The 23,083-nt window shown below is 44.5% G+C and overlaps 1 long non-coding RNA gene across 1 annotated transcript in view; it reads right to left on the bottom strand.

Moving 5' to 3' along the window:
• Positions 1 to 5,309: 5,309 nt before the first annotated feature.
• LOC116653699 (uncharacterized) overlaps positions 5,310 to 23,083 on the bottom strand; it is an 88,272-nt gene continuing 70,498 nt past the window's right edge. The window contains exons 4-9 of the long non-coding RNA XR_004308076.2: positions 18,352 to 18,605; positions 17,608 to 17,744; positions 8,379 to 8,476; positions 8,179 to 8,263; positions 6,496 to 6,652; positions 5,310 to 5,586 (exon numbers count right to left, since the gene is read on the bottom strand). This is a non-coding gene — a long non-coding RNA (uncharacterized LOC116653699). The remainder of the gene's footprint in view (positions 5,587 to 6,495; positions 6,653 to 8,178; positions 8,264 to 8,378; positions 8,477 to 17,607; positions 17,745 to 18,351; positions 18,606 to 23,083) is intronic.

Raw genomic sequence — 23,083 nt, forward strand, 5'->3', positions numbered from 1 at the left:
CAAGCATCTCCAATGGCACCAAATGTCTCTAATGGTACCAAGCATCTCCAATGGCACCAAATGTCTCTAATGGTACCAAGCATCTCCAATGGCACCAAATGTCTCTAATGGTACCAAGCATCCCCAATGGCACCAAATGTCTCTAATGGTACCAAGCATCTCCAACGGCACCAAATGTCTCCAATGGTACCAAGCATCTCCAATGGCACCAAATGTCTCTAATGGTACCAAGCATCTCCAGTGGCACCAAATGTCTCCACTGAAACCAAGCATCTCCAATGGCACCAAATGTCTCTAACGGCACCAAGCATCCCCGATGGCATCAAGCATCCCTAATGGTACAAAATGTCTCCATTGAAACCAAGCATCCCCAGTGGCACCAAATGTCTCTAATGGCACCAAACATCCCCAGTGGCACTAAATGTCTCCAATGGCACTAAATGTCTCCACTAGCACCACACTTCCCCAGTGGCACTGAGCATCCCCTATGGCACTGAGTGTCCTCGCAGCACTGAATGTCTCCAAAAGCATCAAGCATCCCCATTGGCACAGTGCATCACCAATGGCAAGGCCAGAGACACACATAGCACCCAGGGGCTCAGGGTGAAGGTATCCCTACTGCAAGCTGATGGGACATAAGATCTGCTGCTGTCTAGAACAAACAATCTATTAGAAATACAGTGTTTGTTTAAACTTCATCATCCAGAGCTATTTATTATGGATAAATCTCTCCTTAGGGTACGCTAATTTTGAATGAGGTATGTATATCACGTTCCTACCTGTGGTATACATATAGACGTGTCTATCCCACGTGGACAAAGTAGATTTGCAACATGATGATCATTCTCATGCAGACATTGATGGTGCCCTCCAGGATGGTTCCTGTGCTCAAGATGAGGGCTCAGCCCTCAGTCTGTATCTCTAACAAGGGAAAGCTCAGACTAACCGGGAATGCTCTGTGGTCTGGGCCTTGCTAAACAGCAGGTGGAAAGAGAGTAGACAAGAGTTTTACTTATGGTGCAGATGTTGTCATTGTAAGGCTATGAGATGGCCCTGGAGGTACATGGGACTGGTAGGGATGGCTTAGAGAACAAGCATGGACCATAGGTCAGAAGCAGTTGCCTACAACCTCTGTTGCTCCCACCTTCATCAAGCCAAACCTCCCTCCCTTCTCCAGGCAGCCCTGGGTTGTGCTGGCTGGCTGTAAACGTCACCCACAAAGCAATGGATTCCTTCTCCCTCCCACCAACATTTGGGAGTCCTGTGCAATGCTTCAGAGTGTTTCAGAGGGCTCCTGTGATTTGTCACCCACCTGGCTGAGATGTGCCATGTGAAGAACAATTACCCCGACACCAGCATTGGAAGCCTTTGCTCTCTTGGCACTGATGCAGGAGGGAGCTGCAGAGAGGCTGATGCTTGTGAGGAAAAAGGGAAGGTGTTTCTGATGTTTCTGAAAACTCAGGGTAATTTTCCCTGCTTGCTGCTGCAGCAGTATCCCTGCTAGGGAAGATGTGCTCGCAAAGTCTGGCTCCCAAAGCCTGGTGAGAAATGAAATTAAATCGAGTCCAAACCTTTTGTCCAAAACCCCAGCAATATTGCAGTGCTGATACAGAAGGTTTGCAGTTACCTGCTGCAGAGTCAGCACTTCACCTTTCAGTTTCCCGCCCCAGAAAATAAACCATTATTTCCCCTATTACTTTGTCGTTCCTTAATTCCCACCCTCCCTTCCAAGCAGAAGGAAGAAATTCTTCTGAAGGCTGTGAATGAATTTGTCACCTTTTAAATTTAAATCTCTGAGCTGATGGTGCACAAAATTAGGTACATTTTTAAGCCAATCACCAAATAATGAAAAAGCAAAAATTAAAAAGAACCAAAACCCTCATAATAATATTTTCATGAAAGAGAACTAAATGTTGTATTATCCCTCTTGTGATTTTGCCAGTCCTCACAGCCACATTGAGAAACATCAGGAAATATAAAACCAAATAGGATTATGATATCAAATGTTGGTGATGCTTTATGCATTTTATCTATTTTGCAATGGACCAGTAATGATGAGGGGCTAATGGAAACTGTGGACCCAAAATTTATAACAGCTGCTTCAAAGGGAAATTCTTCTGCTACGTGGATCTTATTTGTGTGGGAAAACCCAATTACTCCAAGGTTCTTGTACCGTACTATTTTCTTTTATGATGCTTTTTTGCTGTAAGTGCTTATTACGATTAGATAACCCAGTTACAAATAAACTGTGACCCTCCGCTCTTATCTCCAAATTCACAGCTTTCCAATTTGTCACAGCTAGTTGAGAACTTGACTTCTTATTAATTACTACCATGGGGTCCTAGAGGGAGTTGCAGGGCGACAGCATCATCTCCGCTCCCGTGAGGCATCATCTTTGAGCATCTCCAAAACCTCAGTCTTTGTAGAAGCATCTGCTTCTTTCTGGGAAGAAAAAGTTAAGAAAATACAAAAGATTTTGGGTGTGCAACTTGAGATTTGAAGAGCCAGTGGTCACCCAGCTCTGGTTTACAAGGTGCAGGAATCTCAGGTACGTACTTGTAGGAAACAGAAGGTACTCATGTTCTTAATGACTCCAGTCAAAAATCCCAGGGATCAGAAGATTTCATACATCACCAAGAATGTAATTTCAGGCTTCTTCAACCCACAGCAGGTTCAGATTTCTTGCTCCCATATCCAGGCATGGGAATCTCCAGCTCAGCCACATTTGTGTTGTCATGTGCTGAGACCATCCTCCCCCCAGGGCGGCTTCATCCTTTGCATTTGCACCACTGATGCTGCCCATGTCCCTCCCATGGCTGCTCAGGCCCTGCTGCTGCTGTGGGCACATCCATGGTGCTCCAGGACAGCCCCATGGCCAGGGACAAAAAGGGCTTAGGAACAAAGTAGACATCTACAGCTGTTAAATGAAAAGTAATTCAAGCAACGTGAGAATTGCATAAAGCCTTCCAATTACAAAGACTTGGCAAAGAAACATATCTGGTGATTCCTAACATCCACTAATTATCAGCAGCATTTCCACAGTTAAGAAGATAAATGCTCAGCAACCCTCTAATAGAACTCACTAAGCCCAATTTCCAAGTTAAACAAATAAAACCTGATTTGCAAAGTACACTGTTAAATATTTTATCCATTAGGCACCGTTAAAATCATTCTGCTATCCAAACTGAGCACCTTTTACTTGGACTATTTCCAGTGCACTCCAAGAACAATATTCGGCACCAATTAACGACGGGTTCTCATGCTGAACCCACGGCATGCATTTGTGATGTCTGAAACGCGTCCTTGCTGCTCTCTGAATGATAGATGAACTGCAAGCCGAGCTAAGTTACGGCAGCTGCTTCATTTCGGTACTTTGTTTATATTTTAATTAATGTCATCAAGAGAATATATTGATTTGGTAAGCTGTTTTTTAATGAATCATCATACCTGATGCTTGTGGCTTTTTAAAACTCTTTGGTACAGTGTGTGAGAAGGCTTCGTCTTAAAAATAAGAAAGGAAAAAAGAAAGAAGGAAGGAAGAAAGAAAGAAGAAAACATAAAGGAAAAGGAAGGTTTCAGTCAGCCCTAATGCTACCAAAATCCATAGCACTTAATTTATCGAATCTCCTGTTAGTGAATGAACAAAGGTAAAAATAACAGGCTAGTTATAAACTAGTACTATGATGATGACATTGTGAATTATTTAAAAAGGGCATATTCAGTGTGACCATAGAGCCATCAATCATAATAGACATTGATGAGAAAAAGAGGTTTCAGTCACTTCCTATCTGCCAGGAGAACAATTCTATCTCACAGGTAGCTGTGAAGTGCCGCTGACCCGATGTCACTCGCATTGTTGCTCTACCCTTTGAACGGGGAGAGCAGATTCTCTCAATATTAGAATCGAATGAGTAAATAAATTCTCAGTTCACTGCCACACTCCTTCAGAGTGCACACTTCAATTTGTCTAACAATGGAGAGGACAGAAAAGCAGAAATCTCTTAAAGCACGGATGAATTTTTTATGGATGCTCAAATCCAGCTGCAAAGAATGGGGTTTTAAATGGTAGCAGCTCTGCTTTTAGCAGGAGCCCCCAGAGACAAAGTCCTCTGGAAGTGTTTTGTGTTGGATTCAGCCCTTCCCAGCACACCATCCCTTCCTCCCAGGCCTGTCCCACTGAACCGCTCCATTATGGTGCCCGCATTGACCCCAGGGAGGTGAGAGGATGGTAGCTCCAAACCAACATCCACAAAACCCAAAGCAAAGATTGCAGCTGAGAAGGTGGCCAGCAAGCAGAAAGGGAGACAAAAAGTGCTCCAACTTTTAATTTGTGTGGGATTAATCTAGAGGAGACGCTTTCACCTGATGCCCCATATAATTATAGACAAAACTTTCCCTCAGATCACAGGTTCCGTCATTTCTGGTTGGCCTAATTAGCCCACGGAGCTGTGCATTGGCAGGGAGGGGCAGAGGAAGGCTCAAACAGCGCTGAGCTCCATCCTCGCTGGGTGCATGCGCCCTGGGGACATCTCCCCACTGCTCTGTCAGCACCATCCTGCTGCAGCCCATCGTGTGCCAACGTGCTCCATCGCATCCCATTGTGTCCCATCATGTTCCATTGCATCTCACCGTCTCCCATTGTGTCCCACTGCATCCTCTTGCGTCCCATTGCATCCTGTCATGTCTTATTGCATTCCATTGCATCCCATTGCATCCCATCATATCCCGTTGCATCCCATTGCATCCCATTGTGTCCCACTGTGTCCCATCAGCTCCCATTACGTCCCACCACACCCAGCTCCTGCCTGGCCCCAAGCTCCCCCACCCCCTCCATCCCCACCGTGCCCCAGCAATGCCCAGCCTGGTTGCCTAATTGTTACCGACAGGTAAATCAGAGGTAAAAAAGAGCTAATTAATTTTCCATCCCGGTTTTATTTTACTGTTACTGTTTTGAGAAAATATAACTAAACCCCATTAGTGTTAAGGTAAGACCATGAAACAACATAATATAATGCAAGAAAGACATTTAATAGCGTAGAGGAATGTTAAATTACTAATTAACTCCAAGTTACTGTATAAAAAAGCATAGTAATTTACAGGATTATTGCAATATGCAGCTTAGATTGCCACAAGGGTCAGCTAGGGAGCATTTCGTTCTATTTCTTTCAGGTGGTGGTTATTGTAAAATTCTTCTCACATTAAAATGTACTGTCCTTACCCACAGTTCATTGCTGCTAATTAGCGGCGGTTGAGATTTCCCTAGCAGTCATTTTTTTCTCTGTTAAGCTGCCAAATGTTACCAACTGCTCGCGATGCTCCGCGCTGTCCGGCTGCCCGCCCCGCTCCATGGCGCTGCTCCGTGTCGGGTTCAGCACCTGTGCCAGGGAAGCACTAATCTGATTATTTGTAGTGCTTTTGTTGCACAGAGGCGGCCGAGCCGAGCAGTTCGCACTCTCAGCACAACTCACAAACGGGCTTTTTTTTCCCTCCTTGTTCCTCGGCGCACCGTGTGCTGCTCGAGCACTCAAAGCTGGAATCTCTCCAATATGTATTTTTTATGTCTTCAAAAGCAAGTATTTCCTCATTCTATTTAAGCAAGAAAAGGCATCTTTTAGGTTTTTTTTCTTTTTTACCTAAATATATAAGAAGAATGCCACCGCTTTGATTAATAATTGATTAAATAAACCATCCGGACATCAAAGGCAGGAAGAGGAGCTGTTCCACAGAAAGGCTACACTATCAAATAGCACTTTGTTGTCTTAAACACCACTCAGATCTGCAGCATTACCTCGCACATTCATGTCTGAGGTCATAAACGGAGCTGTTTTCCAAAGGGTTTCTATTATCGTTATTTTAAGGAGAAAAAGAACTCAGCTCTTCTTTTATTTTGGTGTGGGGTGTTGCTTCCCCCCCCCCCCCCCCCCCAACCTCTCCCCTCAAATTTAATACAAACAGTTTGGAAACACAGAGATTTGGATGAAAATCATCCAGTCCCATCCCTTCCTCTCTCTTTTGTTGGCTTTATAACTAATTTATGTTTAACCTTCTTGAGAACACACTTCCTAAAAAAAAATTCAAAGCAACTTTTCTGGTGCCCAGTCCTGGGGCAAAAGGTCTCCTGAGCCCTGAGATGGTTTGGAATTGATAGAGGTGACACGATCTTTCCCACCTCCTCTTCAGAGTAGTAAGAGCAATCAGGAAACAACTGCTAATTGCTTCATCAAAATTAAGCTTCTCTATCTTCGTACCAATTATTTCAGTGCTGCTCTCTGGCATTCCATGTGCCTGCTATCCATGCTCAGAACAAATCAGGCCTCTCCACTGCAGCATGTTTCCTGGAGTCGCTCGATAAAAGAGGGTTTCAGACATCAGCTCTTAGCCCTTCTACCCGCTGGCACCCTTTTCTTTGCCTCACCAAAGCTGGCTGAAACGCCGAGCACCTGAATGTACTTGCACTGCATTTACACATTAGAAAGGTTTGTAAAATATACGTACGACAAGAGTGAAGAATTCCTTCCGCTGACACGGATAAATCCATTCAGTCGGTGATCAAACCAGTAGCCCAGGGGCAACAAAGAACAAGTGTCAGCCACATTCACTCTGAAGTTCCACATAAGCACCCCCTGGGAACTCCAATCATGATGCTCTGTATCTATATTTATATAAGAGGTAGAAAAAATAACATATGTACATATATTGTTTAAATCTATGTGCATCTACATATGCTCATACACGTATTTATGAAGGCATTATGAAGAGCAGAGAGACTGTGGACCTTAACTGGGTAATGGCCAGAATATTTTCAAATGAAGGGCATCACTCCGCTAAAGATACCTTTTTTCCTCTGTGATGTGTGAGAATCTGTACCTAATGCCTACAGTATATATATGTGTACCTATTTATATGTTGTTTCTTTGTGCCGTAGTTTAGACTACATTCCTTGAATCCTTATTCTTTTTGGTAGTGAAATGCTAAATATCTTAAGAGACGACAAATACATTTCTGTAAATGATGAAGAGAGCAAGAGATGAAAGACCAGAGCTGATACAGCTGTGTGTTATTTCCAACATTTCTGTTAATGCTCTCCCTCTGTACACTGGTAACCAGAGTTACTGGTCTTCATGCAACGACCTTATTCTTTCACTGGTACCTTGGGAAAAAACAACACAAAAAACAGGAAGCAAGACAGGTGACAGGGGTACAACGTGAAGATATTCGGGTGCATGTTGAATATAAGCATTACATTTGTGTGTCAGTGGATGGGACTGAATACACGTGTGCCAAGAAATCGACCACTCTGCGAGAGCCCAACAATTCCTGGATGCGGCTGATAATCTTTGATTATTTTTCCAAAAATGAGATTTTTCATCCCATCCAGCTAGCAGATCGAGCCAATCACAAGCCCATTTCCATACCAGCAAGGTTTCATATTACTTTGAATTATTAAATCCAGCCCATGGTTACCGATACTGTATGTGCTCTTGGAGAGAAAAGCACACACACACACTCATGCACAAACTTTGCATGAAGATTGAAAAGCGAGGCAGAAGAATAAACAGAGCAGTGGGGAAAAATAAAATATTTAGTACCCACTTTTCATTTATAGGTGGTACAATAGGTCGCAGTTCTTCACTTTTTCCACACCTAAAATTAAAGTTCCCTGAAATGACACAGACAGGGGGGTTCCTGGGATCTTGCAAGCCTGTATTTACTTGGTTGGTTTCTTGAATTAATTTTTTTGAATGGATCTGAAGATTGCCCCAAAGGCCTCTATAGGTGCTATCACCAGGGCAGCGTGATCCAAAAACAACCCAAGGGCTGCTCAATGGGCTCTGCCCCACCTATGTGCTGCTGGGGCAGTGCCAGGAGATCCAGAGCCCCAGTAGATGGGCATGGACGTCAGCCCCTGTTGGCAGTCACTGCTCCTCTCGGTGCAGATAACTCCAACAATAATCAGAGTGGAGCTGCACGCTGCTCCTGGTCAATTAGATCTAGCGATTGGAGCCCGGGTGCTCTGTAAACAAGCTCAGAAAATGTCCAGGACCAGAATACTTATCTGCTTCTACACACTCAAAATGATTTTCCACTTCCCATATGGAAAAATGATAATGCAGAAAGCGAATGATAGTGAGTTTGCAGTGACTCCATGCGAGCAGCATTGTTATTCATAGCACTCACCGGCTGGGATGGCAGAGCTGCACACCAAGAGCCCTCCCCAAAGGCAGCACTGAATGCAGGAACCTTCCCCAGAGTGTGGTAGGAGCTACTGAGGACATCAACTCATTAACACAGGCCCCATTAGCCAGCATCACACATGAGACAAAACCAACTGGAGAAACAGAAAAGGGTTCATCTTGCAGAGCAAGGATGGGACTCACTGCATGCTTCCACCTGCTACACAGGTCTCTTCTCTGCTTTCTTGGGAAAACTCAGAGCTTCAGCATAAACTCTTACCAATGGCTGAAATGCACAGCAACTGTACAGAACACAAAATCGAGGATATGTGGTTAAAAATGAGTTGAGAGTGGAGGACGGCACAATCGGTCACTGGAACAGGTTGCCCAAGGAGGCTGTGGATGCCCCATCCCTGCAGGCATTCAAGGCCAGGCTGGATGTGGCTCTGGGCAGCCTGGGCTGGTGGTTGGTGACCCTGCACACAGCAGGGGGTTGGAGCTGGATGAGCACTGTGGGCCTTTGCAGCCCAGGCCATTTCTATGATTCTGTGATCCATCCAGTTTTCCAAAGCCATGGTGATGTGGCACTGAGGGGCATGGTGGGCTGGGGTTGGGCTTGGGGATCCTAGAGGGCTCTTCCAGTCTTCGCGGTTCCCTGTTTCTATGATTCCCCCCACATTAACCCATAGCAGGGTGGGATATTTCCACATCCTGGGTTTGTGCCAGAAGCTCCTGCTGCATGGGAAGGGAGCAGGGAAGTTCTGTGGACTCTCCTGGGGGCTGATTTAGAACAAGGCAGCAAAGGGAAACATGTATTTCACACTTCCTACTGAAGTACTGCATTCAGACTGTACTGAGGACTTCAAAACACCAATTTCTGTATTTCTCTCAATAGTTTGACTTAGGTCATCTATGGCGCAATTGCTCTGAACTGAATTTGTATGTAAGCTATCAATGGGAGCAAATGGGAGCAGGCAGCCCTTGGGGAACAGGCTGCATCATTAAGGGAGCCCACTGGGTGCTATGGTAGAACTGCAGGGTTACAAACATTGCGCTGGAGGAAGAAATGCAATTAATTCCTTTTTAAACAAAGAGCCCACCCCATCTTAGGAAACTTAAAAACAGTGCATCAGAACACTCGTTTGATTTGAACATACTCAAATCGTATTCACAAGACTGTAAGTGATTTTTTGGTATCACATGACTTAACTGGGACTCCAAACTCGCATGAATCACAGCCAGAGAAAGTCTGAAAGGAAACTGATCCCAAATCCCAGCTAACAGCCGGTGCTTTCGGGGAGCTGCGGGGTTTTAATTGCACTGTTGAATTAGAAAACCGAGAGTCTGCACTGCTTTTACCGCTAATTAATGCACTGACTGCTCCACGCGAGCTCGACCAGGACAACACATTTTGGGGCTGCCTGTTTTTTTGTACTTCAGAAATGTTCATTACCGACTCTGTATAATTATTTGGGCGCAGTTCCCCTGCTGATATGGAGATCCTCGTTGTTGCTGCTGACTCTATGCAGAACAAAGTTAAAGCCACTGCAGCGCAGCAATCACGAATGCCGCTCAGTTCGATATCCTGGGCATTCTCAAGGCCTGTTGGCCATTTCTGTTTCCACTGCTCTTCCAGGAGGAGTCACAGAAGCTCTGAGTAATGCTTGAGAGAGTTTATGATTAGAGCTTCAGTGACCTTTTACCTTGATGCTCTGAGATGCCACACAGTGCTTCCTGCACACTCTGATACTTGGTTGTAACCTTTACTATCCCAATTCAAATCAAACCTCTGATTAAAAGTTTCTTCTCTATATAATTAATATCTTCCTCCTTTCTTTTTTTTCCCTCCCTCTTTCATAAAGAATTTAAATAAAAGATTTTTGGATGCAATACCTCAAAATATGTTTGGATTTTTTTGTCATTACTATCCTCATAAATCATCATTTCTTAATGAACAGCTAGCTCATTCTCCATACTGTTGATATGCTTCAATATTCAGCATTGCTGTCAGTACAGATTTGCTGTTCTTCCCAACTTTCACTGAAGATGCTCAAATAAAATGTGTTTCAGACCTCTGCTGACTGTTATCCCCACCCTGCTCTTGCAGGCGGCCTTGGGGCACATCTCAGATGTAGCACGATCCTTTTGCATTCGATCTCTCTTATTTTGTATCATGTAAAATGGAAATTCTGGTATTTTTAGCAAATTGGAGGCCTTTATCAATGTATGTAGGAGATGATCATTACCTTCTTGGGTAATGTTATCAATACATCTGAATATCTCTATCTGATGGCACTTCGGAACTAGGCTGGCATTTCTGCCGACATATGAAGAGTTTTAGTGGTTCTATATATAAGTTACCTAACCGCAGCCAAATCTTGGGCCTTCCAAAGCAATTCAGGATCTCGGAGTGATATACACGCATACCCCTGTGACAGCACACCCTCCTTTCTGGCTAAGCTTTCCCCAGGAAGCCTTGCAGGTGCTCAGCACCGCAGCCCTTCTCCCTCTCACCACCCCTCCTGCAGCTGGCAGAGCACCAGGGATGGATGGACCTAGCAAGGACCTGACTCTGTGCATCCCAGATCTAGGCACTGAGAAGACCTTATGATGCTGCTGACATTCTCTTCATGCTCTAGGATCTTTTTACTTTCTTTTTTTCTTACTGCCAAACATGTTTTTCCTTTTGTAACACATATAATGGATTTCACCAATTACATTTTAACTCTTCAGTCACCCCCAGGGAACTTGAATCAGTGTAATGTTTTGAATTCATTCTCCAAAAGAGGAGAGCAGGGAAGGAGCTGGATTTTCTACCACTTTTTTTTAATCTACAATTTGAATTTCCTACAACTCTGCTTTGGAAATCATCCGTATTTTTAGTAAACCTCCAAATACAGTTTAACTGGACAAAAAAGCAAAATAACACGAGCCTTTGGGCAGGGATTTGTGCTGTGTAGCACCAGGTGCTGGGGCAGGGTCTGCTCTTTTCTTCCCCATACAGACACATATTGCATTTTCTGGGTTGTTGCCCACACGGACAAATTTTGTGACTTCCTTCCACAGAGCTGCAAAAGTAATGAGAAAAAAATAAAAAGGAGAAGAAAAAAATGGAAAGGAAAAGGGAAAAGGAAAAGCTACCGAGAGCCCACACCCCCATCATGGCTCCGTGTGCCCCAGCTGCACATCATACATGCGGAACATTGAACCGTCCTCTTAAATATTACGACATGGAGAAAATCACATTGTGCTTTAGCCTATCAACAAAGGAGCAAAGCAATTACAGAGCTAAACACAGTCGAGGAAGACCCAATAAAGAGAAATCCAAGAAAATTTGGTGAAAATTCTTAGGGGGCCTTACAATGTTTAATCATGCTTCAGGCCTAAATTAATATTCTGCTTCTAATTCAAAAGACTGAACCACAAAGGTACATCTTTTGGGTATTTTTAATAACCGTCGTACAACACTCTGTGAATTAGCAGCTGGTCTGACTGGTATTTTACCTTTTCTTTGCTTACTCAAGTAAAGCAGTTAATATTAGTATAATCATCAAACTAACATTAGCCAGACAGAAGGACAGATCTTTTTTTCTGTATTGTAATGCAGAATTAAAAGAAACAACAAAAAAACCCCCACAACAAAACCAAGATTTAGGAATTCCTTTGTGTATTAGTTGAAATAATTTTTTTTCCTAGGCAGTTTCAATAAACCAAAAGATCTTTGTTGTATTCAGCTATTTTATAAGACAAATACTAGCTTAAAGAGCACCTAGGCACATGGAAAGTAGGAACCTGCCTCCTGCTGGGTGAGAACAAAGAGCTGAGCACACACCCCTACCCATGGCTGCTGAGTGTCATGAGCAGCGTGGATGGAAGGGAGCAGGGATGGAAGGCAGCAGGGATGGAAGGCAGAGTGGATGGAAGGCAGAATAGATGGAAGCAAGCCCATCCTGCTCACTGGAAACAGAACGATGCACAACACACTTGACAAGTGCAGGTTAGTGGATTTGCTTCTGCTTTCTAAAACACATCCAAACTTCTCATTGCCATGCCACTTCCTTCCAGCCCTTCTGTTATCAAATGTGACATCAGGTCAGATGCCTGGTTTCGTGTCTGGTTTGTGGAGTAACGGGTCTAACCCAAGTTTTCTATGGGTTTGGGTATTCACGTGCAGTTGTCAAGGAGAAAGAGGATTTCCTTTAAATAACAAGAGAGACTCAAAGGCACAAAAAAGCTAAACAGAAGTCTGTGCCATTGAGGAGTACACCATGGGATAGGATAGGAACCATTCTTTTGAATCTGAGACTGAGTGAATCCCTTAGGGAGTGTGCCTCCATTAACACCTGTGTGTACTTGTACCTCTGCAGCTCTCTATTGCTTACACCATTCTATGTTACAAAATGCTCCAACGTATTTTTTCTAGAGGAGAATTCCACAATGCTCCTGACCTCAACGTATCCCTAGCAGACATGAGGACCCACGCGAGCAGAGGAGGCAAGGGGGTCTCATGGGAAACAACAGGGTGGAAAACTGCACCAGTGACCATGGCTTGTCAGCAGGCCTCTATGTGGGGATGTGCTGCTGGTAGCTTCTTTAATATCTTCATGGATTAATGCCCCAGGAAAGCACAGCTTACAATGTGTTTGCACATGGTCTTAGCCAGAGTCCCTCGCTCTGTGCTATGCTGATTCCCTCTGCACTGGGCCATCTGCTTCCAGGGAAGACAAAGAGATACCAGGAGCCCCTGCCCACCTGAACTCCAGTGAGGAAGCCCCCTGAGCACTCATCAGCCCTCACCAGAGCAAATCCTCTCTTTTTCAAGAAAAAAAAAAGTACACTTTTGCACTATGCTATTTCCCATGCTTGGCTCAGCACTACATCCTCTGCCTGTTATGTAGCACAGGCAAAGAATGAATGGATGGGAAGAGCAATCCCAGCTAGCGATGAACAGGGCCTTGTGTTGGTGTTGGACCAGTATCCACAGGAGGGGCTGAAGTGCAAGGGGAGATTGGTTTGACAGAGCAGAGATAGGCTTAGCTACGCAAAGGGTGATGAAAAGAGACCGACGTGGCAATGAGAAAATTCAGAAAAGATCTAAAGTGTTACATGTAACATCGCAATCAGCCCTTCTGTGCACCCATGTGTGCAGAGACATGCAGACATCTCAGCCACTGCAGGCTCACTCACCAGTGTTCCCAGTAAAATTAAGGCAGATTTAAAGGACTGTATGACTTTGTCACATTTATTTCACATCTTCTTGATAGCGTGATCCATGCTGCAAAAGGATGGCCTGAAAAATCAAGCTTGGTTAAAACAAACTATTAAAATAATGCAAATGGGGGGGAGAAGAAGGGTGTAAATTGTAAAAATGGGAGAAAACCTTAAGGGGAGTTTAATTAAGGGAGAAAAGGCATTTTGTGTCAAGGTAGCAGCTCAGAAAGAGAGCATACAGGTGCCCTGAGCAGGGCCTGGGGTGCCCCCTGTGAGCGCTGGTGTAGCTGAGCCCTGCCGTGCACCGCACACAGGTGCTGCAGGGCAGGAGCCCCATGAGATGGACCAGTGCTCTGATCCAGCATGGCAAATCCTGGGAGCCCGAGTAATATCTGCAGACAACGTAATTTAAGGTGTCCTTTCCATTATTCAAATGCGTATGTTGCTACAGGGTGAGAAGACAGCCAATACGGCATGGAGCAGAAACAGGAGGACACTGGTGAAATGGAAGGAGCGGGGCTAGCAGCTTGCCTGACTGTGAGCAGGCAGCACCTGGGGACACTGGATCCGGTACCTACTCAGCATCAGGCTGGGCAGCTGGTAGGAAGCTCCTGGTGGGAATCTCCTGGCACCTTCTAAGACATTGCACATGGGAGATGCACACATGGGGAGGCAAACTGCATGGAACAAAACCACCTCTTCTGGCCCAAAGCATCCCAAGCCAAAGATCTCACCACCTCGCTCTGTTTTGCAGCAGCTGGCTCTTCCCCACACAGCAAACAACAGCTTCCTTGTCCCACTTCATTCTGGACAAGTGAAGATAGATAGAACCTTTAGGGCTGAAAAAGACCTCTGAGATCCCCACATCCAACCCCACCCACCCCACCATGCCCATTGCCCACATCCATCAGTGCCACATCCCCACAGCTCTGGGACACCCCCAGGGATGGTGAATGTTCTCCTAGCACTGACACTTATTGCCCCTCTATATTTGATTGTATTAATTATAAACTACACCCTGGGTTACTTCTCTCACAATTTAGCTTCTCCACACTTACTTTGATGCTCTCGGCATTGCCAACACCTCAAACGTTGTGTTGGTATAAATAGTTTGAATTATTTAAAGGGATCTCCAGTGCACACACGTACAATGTTTCTATGCTTAGTTTCCTATCTTCAAGTCTTCCTCACCATAGTTTTTTTTTGTCATTATATAGGAAACAAAAAACGTATGGCAGATTAAATCCCCTGTATCTTATAGTGCATCTTCAGACTCACAAGCCTGGCTTGTGCCTGTGCATTCCCAAGATGAAGACATGATGCTGTAGATGACTACTTAGATGCACGCACACACAGTTCGCAACGCACTTACACCTCGTTACAACACACATGCTTTCATATTGCACTGGAATACGTACACAAATACTTATAAGATATTAAAAAAAATAAAAGAATGATGTAGCAACAGATTACAGGGTATTCTATAACTTCCATCAGAACACAACTAGAAGGTCTACAAATAATGCTTTCAAGCACATTTTGGTTGACTTTTTACAGCAGAAAATTGAAAGATAAAATACAGAGAACCTTTGTGATATTGATAACGTGACCGTTTTCAAGGTGAACTCATCACTGTTTTTCATTAGGCCCATTAATAGTTGGGCGGTATGCCAGGACGCAGGGAGGTGCTGCCAATCGCCTCCATAGTTTTCAGCACCTGGTGAGCTGGTTTAAGAGAATATCCTGGAATGCCTTCCTCCCTTTCGTTCCACAAATCTTGAAATAGAAAACACTTCTGCAAGTGACTTTGGAGTCAGCTCTTATTTCTCTATTGCACAGTGCTGCATACTCACCACAGTGACCGAGGAAAGCCGACCCCGCCAACTCCCGACCTAATCAAAGGACAGAACTATAAAAAAGAATCTGGTGAGAAGCAGTTTTCGCAGTAATTTCAGCCTAATTTTGCCAACATTACATTAGAGAAATGAGCTGTAAGGCACATTTTAATAGCAGAACTATAAATATCTCTGCCTTGGAGGGCGCTTTGCTTTATCTAGCAGTATCATACCTGGGGCAACTCTACTGTTTATCAAGCAAAGAGACAATGTTGTAAAGGTGTATCTTGAAACCTGTAAAGCCCACCGTTTTTCAAGCTCTCCTGCTACTTGTGTGCTAGGCAGCAACTCCTAGAATCATAGAAGATGGGTTGCAAAGGCCCACAGTGCTCATCTTGCTTCAACCCCCTGCTGTGTGCAGGGTCACCAACCAGCAGCCCAGGCTGCCCAGAGCCACATTCAGCCTGGCCTTGAATGCCTGCAGGGATGGGGCATCCACAGCCTCCTTGGGCAACCTGTTCCAGTGTCCAGAAGTGTGAAGTGAACTCAGCAACAAGTCGTCCCAGTTACAACATGTTTACAGACATTCACAAGCTCCTCCAATCCACCCGCCACGCACACAGCCCCAACAATAGGAAGGGTTTTCTCAGCCCCTCTGGACTTGTCCCTTCCGACCCTACAGGGGCTGCAGATGGGAAACCCATGGACCTGCTGGCATTTGTCATTTGAGGCAGTATTTGTAAAATGTTTCAACCTTGCATATAATGCGTAACGCTATTAAGTAGAATATCTAAAGTACTTAAACTAATTATGCCTATTTTGTAAGATTAATTATAATTAATAATTTAACATATTTTATCATTTAAGTCAGTATCCGTTCTGATCTTTAACTTTAGAGAGCACACTGTATACGTACCACATAATTAGGGCTTATGTATCACATAATTAGGGCTAAATACTAGGAAATCAGGCTAATTAGACCAAATCAAACTGAATTATTTAAGCTTTTTTTTTTTTATTTTAGATGTAGAATATTTAGTAATTAAAGACTGATTTCATTTTCTTGTACTCACTCATCTCACTTGTCTCTCGGCCGCCTGCTATAATGAAGCATTTTAAAAGTATTTCTCAGTGAAGCATAGGACTGGGGGCTCCAGCAAACAGCTGGGGGGGCTGGACTGCAGACTGCAGTGCAGACACAGGGAGTGTGCCCCTGTCCCATGCCCTTCTTTGGCCTCTTTGCCCACAGCAGCACCCTCACTGGCTGCCGGCCATGCACCCAAGAGCACCATTAGTAGCAGTGGCTGTTCTGAACACAGGTTGTTGGCAATATCGCATGTAATGAGGTTCTTCAAACAGAACACACTGCTGCCAAAAGAATAACCATATAGAGCACAAGTGAACAATAACAGGACTGTACACAAAACACTCGGTGCAAGAAAGGGCCGGCCCTAAAACGGTCACAGCAAATTTGTCGTTCATTTCTGATACACATTTACAGCTATAAACACTGCTACTTTTCTATGGAGATTAATTCATTTCATTAGAATTCATTCAAAAAGACAATAAAACCTGGTTACGGTTTATCGTCCTTCTCCGGCAGATGATCTAGACTGAGTGCTTCTTATACTGAGCCATTGGTGAGTGCTGCATGCAAGCACAAGCCCACAGGTGTGGGAGTAGCATTGCCCAATTGTACCCTGGCACCAAACTCAATGGGTCACCTCCTAAATGATCTTGTGGCTGGCCTTCAAGCAAAGCAAATCACAGAATGGCCTGGGTTCAAAAGAACCAAAATAATTATCTAGTTTCGACACTTGCCCCCAGCAAAGATCAGCTAAAGGCTGGAGGCAAAAAAGGACGTCACTTTCTAATGGTGTATTTATCAGTTCTAACCAGCTGTTAGAACAGACTCGAATAGAAAATATACTGATGGGTGGCAAATCTAGGAAAGCTGAATGCAGCTGTGGGCACAGGGCAGGTGCCCACCCCCCACCCAGTTCCAGGTGTGCATATTCCAGGATTAACACCCCAACGGTGCAAGCAGCCGGACATATTTCTTATATCAAGGTAAATGTTAAGGGAATCCATATGAGATCAAGGGGCCAGGAAATTGAAAACAATCCTACACCGAGCAGTCGGGGTCCCTCTGTCTGAGCAGTGTTCACTTCTGCTGCCTTATCCAGCGCTCAGCGGAGTCAATAAAAGGAATCCCATGGACTTCCAGGAGCTTAGGCAGAGCGTGGAGTTTCCTCGTGTTTTGTTCTGAAAAATCAGTGCTCTCCCTGTTTAAAGTGCTTAGGGTGAGATTTGCACACTCCGGCTGCTTCCAGCGTCAGTGCTAGAATCACATTAAAATGGCCTTTGGGTGTTCTTTAAAAACTCACCCTGGGACGTGCACAGGAGTGTGAGGAAGGTGGAGGTGTGGCAGAACCAAAGGAGCAGGAATCGGAGCCGAGACAGCCTGCATCATGACACAAAACCGAGGTAAATCACTGCTGAGGATGCTGGGTGGTGGCATTCCCTGGGGAAGGGAGAAAGTATGAGTTTAACTCCGAGCACAGGCTCACAACACCTGGCACAGCCTCTTGCTGCATCAGCACTCAACATTACTGCTACCTCCTCCATCCACTGGCACTCAGCATCATGTGCTGCCGGCTCGATCCATGAGCCCTTGGCACTATAATAGAACCACCGAATGGTCGGGTTAGAAGAGACATTAGAAAACACAGAACCATGGAATGGTTGGGTTGGAAGGGACCCCAAAGCTCCCCCAGTCCCCACCTCTGCTTCGGGCTGGCTGCCACCACCAGCTCAGGCTGCCCAAGGCACATCCAGGAACAGGGCACCCGCGGCTCTAGGCAGCAGTGCCAGGGCCTCACTCTCTCAATGAAACCTCTAATCTAATGTAAACTTACATGCCACCCTCTCCATCCACCAACATGGGGTGAGTTCCACATGGAGCTCACAGCCACAGCTGCCCATGTCCCCACAGACCCCAGCAGGGCTCAGCTGAGGGCACATCGAGCTATGGAGTTTCTCAAGCTGTGCTTAGCTTTTTTTTTTTTTTTTTTTTGCTGTCTTTTAGGCTATTTGTTGAAGAGATTTAACATCAGTGAACCCTTAACTACCTCCTTCATGAACAGCACTGGGTCTGTGAAGCAGAGGCTCCCAAGCAGCATCAGAGATGGCATGGAGCGAGGACTGCTGCTTATGGCCCTGGTCGAAGAGCTGAAGTCAGGGAGAAAGGTTTGTTCTGACTTTGCCTCTTAGCATTTCTATTTTCCATCCACACACAGTCCAGGTTTAATTTGTCCTTGCAGAAGGGCTCCTGCTCTCCTCTGTATTCTCTGGATTGATGTGGAAGCATAGCTCTCTCTTTGGGCTGTAAAATACAAAAAATGAATGGAGCTCTGAGTACAAATAAACTATTAATAAACATTGATTTGGTGGGTTTATGCTTCTTTCTTAGCCCCGTAGCAATATCTGCAGTGTGAAATTCATGAAATTAAGCTGTTTTGATTTTTTAATAGTGGGCTTTCTAATCACTGTTTTATTTGTAATTTATTACACATTTCAAATTGGCCTGGAGAGATCCCCTGGCAGGACCAGCTGCACAGCATTAAAACAGAACACCAATTTTCACTTACTCAGATGAAAGGAAGGAGGGTGGTGTTTTTTTTCCCCTATTTTTGTGGTCACTTTTTTAACACCCTTTTGGACAGAGGTCTATGCAGAAGTGTACAGATCCAGATCAAAAAAGGGTAAACTAGTAAACCTCAAGGAGAAGAGGCAGATCTCCTTGAAACTGCAATGCATGGTGCGTGGCATTTTTGGCCATAAAGTTAATTAGGTAAATCCATAACTGACACAGGAACACCCTCAATGCAGACACCACGATGCAAAAATGTGCGAGCTCAAGGCGACTTAACCAAGAGTCCCCCTGCAAAGGCAGCCCAAAGACACACAGCGTGCCAGCCCGCCTTTTCATTCCTAATTAAACAGAGCCCTTCCCAGCAGCTCAGAAGATGCGGTGACCGTCTTTGGATGCGCAGCATCTCACAGTGCTTCCCACAACGGCAGCAGCGCTCCGACTCCACGAGCAGCATCGCCACAGAGAATAATTTAACGCCCATTAATAAAGGAATTTTCAGAGGAACTCGAGCTCAAATTATATCAATCTTCCACTGTTCCAAAATAAACGCATCAGGTGGCATTTAAATGCAGGTGGCTAACCATTTTATCAGTGCACATATTTAAGCTATTAGAAATTTAATTAGAAAAATTAAATTAAACACACTTAATGCAGATTCTAATTCTAGCGACACTGTCCTTATCATTATGCCATTTTTATAGCAAATTATAAAGTATGTCTAAATTGTACAGGTTTGTTTCTGACTGATAGCTGAACTCAGATAATTAAGTTGTTAACCATGTACTTCAGTGGTCAACATGGTTATATATCTTTGTCTTATCGCTTCCCCTCCTCCTTGTTTCCACAGATCTCAGGGGAAGCAGATGAATGGCACTTGACACTACCCACCTACACAGCGACTGATTAGACGCAGCCCTGTGCCACAGGTACACTCAATTATGGGCTTTTCTGAGACTCAAGCGTTTCCTGACGCTGAAAGAGCTGAAACTGTTTATTCGACGCATTTTGCAGCCGAGGAAAGCTGCGCTGAATTGGACTTAACCCCCAGCAGTGAATTTTACCACCTTGGAGCCTCCAGGCAGAGCTGTGCAAAGGGCTTTATTGCATTTGGGCAGAGATGAATAAATCCCCTCTACCACATCAAGCAAACTGCAGCAGAGCAGGACAGCACGTCCTGGGGACAGGGATGGGGATGGAGACAGCACGGACATGCCTGCAGGGAGACACGAGTGCAGGCAATCTAGCAGTGGGTTGGACCAACACATATCAAGATACAGACACTACAAATGCAGGCAATCTACCTGGGGGTTGGACCAATAAATGCCAAAATATAGACACAGATGTATAAATAACGGAAAATCCGACTGCAGTTCCCCTAGCAAAGCAATCGATATTCATATAATTCAAATGCTGCTCAGCAGAAACCGAGCATCGGTTTTCTGAGATTGGAAATTACTTACAGCGTATTAGAAATGAGAAGAAATTGAGATAGTTCAAGTGCTCCAGCTGGAGGCATACACGTGTAGTTTTGGGTGTAAAACTTTCCCTTGAAGCTAACAGAAATTGTGTGAGTCTTACAATATCTAGAGGTCATAGAATCATAGGCCCAGCTATCCTGTTTGCCAAAACCATCACAGGAGATGAATTAAGTAACTTCTTATCCTAACCTGGTTGGGGCAGCTCCCCTCATCCCACCCAGCTGGGCCCAATGGATGGTACTTCTTCAGTGTGCAGAAGCAATGTAAACACATGGAAGATACACAGAGCCTTAACTAAGCATCTTGCTTTGCCTATGGCCTCTACAGTGATTATTATGAACGCAAGAGCTGGGTAATGACACCAGACAGACTTTTCTATCAGACAGCTGCAGTAATTCCTTCTTCCATTTAACGTGACTCTGCTGAGCACCACCCTCACCGAGCGTCAGCACAGCGGCTTCAGAACGGCTGCAGACCTAATGGAGTTCCACTTCATTGCTCCTAAGTGATTACAAACTAAATATCCTCCGTTCAGAAGAGGAATATGTGTTTCTTCCCATTTGCACTTGAAAGAGTAACAAACGGGGTTGTATTTGCAATACGTCAGCAATAAAGGCTTTGACAATGCAACTTGGTTATAAAAGGTGCTTTGTATTTTATTTGGGGTTGGGTCTTTGGTTTGGTTTTGGGGGGGGGGGGGGGGCGTTATTTTTAGCTCCCTTTGCAGATAATGTGGTAGACGGGGGGGGGGGGAAATGGTTATTAATGAATTCAGTAGGGTCTAGTGGCAGTCTTTTAAACTTCTGAACACAGGAAACATTTCAAAAGATGCTCCTGAAAGGAAAAGGAAGCTCTTCTGCCTGGCGGGGGGCAGCAGCCCTTCCCTAGAGACCTCTCCCAGAGAGCAAAAACACACACATACATATAGGCCAGGCAAGTAGGATTAAAGAAAATCCTTTCCACAATGCATTTTACTGCTTTTCCTTCTACGTGATCAGACTGATTTCAACCACTCTTTCTAAAAAATATGTAATTATTAGCATATAAATTTAACACCTAGCTCTGCTGTTGTGACTACATGTCTTTCATTATTTCCCTTACTTATTTAACGTCGGTAGTTATTTGTCTGACATTATTGTTTTCTGGGCTTTTTTATTGTATTTTTGTTATTGAATCTTATTTATTGCTCAAAATCTTATTCATTGCTTAAAATACCTTTCTTTCAGATCCCCACAGACTTTCATTTTTAGTACACTTAAAATAATTACACAGGAGATTGAAGATAAATGTCCGAATCAATTTTTGTATCCCTTGCTCTTGAGTATTTAAGCACACAAGCCTTTTTCTCAGCTTAGGGGAGAGCAGTGAGTGCAGTGTAGGATGTATTGTGGTCTGCTGTGTGTGCAGGGTCCAGGCTCAGCACCACTCTCAGGTTGGGTATCAGGAAAAACTTCTTTAAAGAAAGGGCTGTTAAGAACTGGAATGGGCTGCCCAGGGAGGTGGTTGAGTCACCATCCCTGGATGTGTTTAAAAACTATTTGGATGTGGTGCTCAGGGACGTGATTTAGCAGAGGGCTGTTAGTTAGGGTAGGATGGTTGGGTTGTGGTTGGACATTATGGTCTTTGAGATCTTTTCTGACCAGAGCAATTCTGTGATTTTATTCTATGATTGTTTTGGTGAAAATTTTATATCTTGCCTAATTGAGAGCTTCTAGGAACACAAACTCTCTTTGCCTACCATAGGCAATAGCCCTGCTGCTGGTGTGACACAGGCAAAAACAGGGGGAAGCTCAACTGGGAACTGCAGAGAGAACTTCTGGCAATTGCTCAAACAATGCCATACTTCTCTGCTGAGAGCACTTTAGGTAGCTGCTATGTATGTACACGTTTGCATCCAAGATAATAAAGCTGAAGTTAACGAGCCTTGAAGGAAACCATACACAGAAGGCTCCTGCCTTCAGACCAGACCCACCTAAGCACAGCTGGGGGCATCTGTCTGCACCCCCATGGCAATGAGAGGCACCAGGCAACAGCGAAGAGATGGGAGAACTAGAGGGGGAGAATGAAAATAGAAAGGAAATTTCAAAGTAACCCTGCAGAAACCTGAGAGTTATGAAAACAAAAACAGTTGTTCTGCAATTCCTAAGCTTATTTTCCTCTATTTGAATTACTATATATGCCATTTCTTACCTTCCTTTAGTGATGTCAGAGCAGATGATGCACTGTTACAGATGAGACCCAGCACAGATGCACTGGTGCAAACACCCCTTCCAACATAGCAGTCATTCTGACCCCCCAGTTAAAATGCCCTGTTCTGATGAACACAACCTAAAGTGAACAGCATGTGTTTCCAGCATCACATCCCACACGCTCCAGACTTGCAAAAGAAGCATTCCATCATGCCAAGCCTGCTGTGTGACCTGGGAGATGGCTAGGCTCAGCTTTAGAGGTTGCCTTCTGAAAATTAAGCTATTTGCTGCTACAGAAAGCCCCACATAGAGCCAACAACCACCACTAAGAAACCACTACTTGAAAACTTCCTTAAGACAACAATGGGAGGTTTCTCCTTCCATCACCTAAAACACAAGGATTTCCAAATTTCTTTTTACCACACATTGTCCAGTTTTGCTAAAAGTTTTATAAACTCCCCCATTTTCAAACACGAAGCTTTTAATTTTCATGCCAGCAAGAAGATTAATTTGGGCAGCACGGGGAGGTGAGGTGATGGCA

Source organism: Coturnix japonica, chromosome 7, assembly GCF_054131305.1.
Source record: "Coturnix japonica strain WE chromosome 7, WE-NBRP24, whole genome shotgun sequence".
Taxonomy (NCBI): Eukaryota; Metazoa; Chordata; class Aves; order Galliformes; family Phasianidae; genus Coturnix; species Coturnix japonica.